Source organism: Mus pahari, chromosome 14 (genome assembly GCF_900095145.1).
Source record: "Mus pahari chromosome 14, PAHARI_EIJ_v1.1, whole genome shotgun sequence".
NCBI lineage: Eukaryota > Metazoa > Chordata > Mammalia > Rodentia > Muridae > Mus > Mus pahari.
The window spans coordinates 18,610,272-18,611,414 of record NC_034603.1 but is presented as its reverse complement, the minus strand read 5'-3'; positions in this window follow the sequence as shown (position 1 = coordinate 18,611,414).

The window sequence follows — 1,143 nt, the reverse complement described above, 5'->3', positions numbered from 1 at the left end:
GATGGTTGTGAGCCACCATGTGGTTGCTGGGATTTGAACTCCGGACCTTCGGAAGAGCAGTCGGGTGCTCTTACCCACTGAGCCATCTCACCAGCCCAGCTGGCGTCTTTCATTCTCGAATCCAGAGAGCTTTTGGTTGAGTGTGCCAGGAGCCAAAGTGTGTTTAACTAATTCACGGCTACACACAACCATACCTAACTCCAGTTTCAGGGGGTCTGATGCCCTCATGACCTCAGAGGGCACGAGACAATTATAAGGTGCACACACATGTAGACAAAACATAAAGCAAAATTTCATAAAATACAAAACAATAAAAAAAATTTATGTACTTCTGGGTCCCAGGTATTTCAGAAAAGGGTTCCTCAATCCATTCTGAATTTCTTTTTTGCTTGGTTGGTTTGGAGCTCCTATGTGTTTGTGTGTATTTGCGGTGAGGACTTATTCTGTAGCTCAGGCTGGCCTGCACCTATGTAGACCTGTCTCGTCTTGAACTTAAGACAATCCTCCCGCTACCTGGGGTTACAGGTGCAAACACGTGTATGCAGTGTTCCGTTCTGCAAAGCACTCTTTACCCCTGACCATTTTTCCTGGCCCTTGCTCCAGTCTCAGCTGCCACCTGCTACCTGAGCTGGCAGGCAGGTTGAACTCTAGAACGCTTGCCTGTAGACAGAGGCTCTGGTCCCATGACCTCTGCTTTCTGAGCTCACCACCCACTGTGGGTCTTTTCTACAAGGGATGTGCATTTGGTCACTAAAGAAGAGCCCCCCAGAGAGTCAAATACACTTCCCCCTGATTGTGACCCAGCCTCTCCTGGGTCTTATCAGCTCTACCACAACCTCCAGTGTACTAGAAATGTGTTTAAGTCGTTATTTGCTGTTGGGTGTGGCGACACATATCTCTAACCCCAGAGAAATGGCAGTGGAGAAAGACAGGTGGATATTATGAGTTCCAGTCTGGTATACCTAACCCCATCTCTAAAATGAATTATAGTCCTGGAGTTTGAACACGGGGCCTTGTATAAATTAGTCAAGTGCTCTAACACTGAGCTATGTCCCACTTTCCTGAGACACACACACACACACACACACACACACACACCACATCACACATATATACTATGTGTGGCCCCAATGCTTTTTTTTT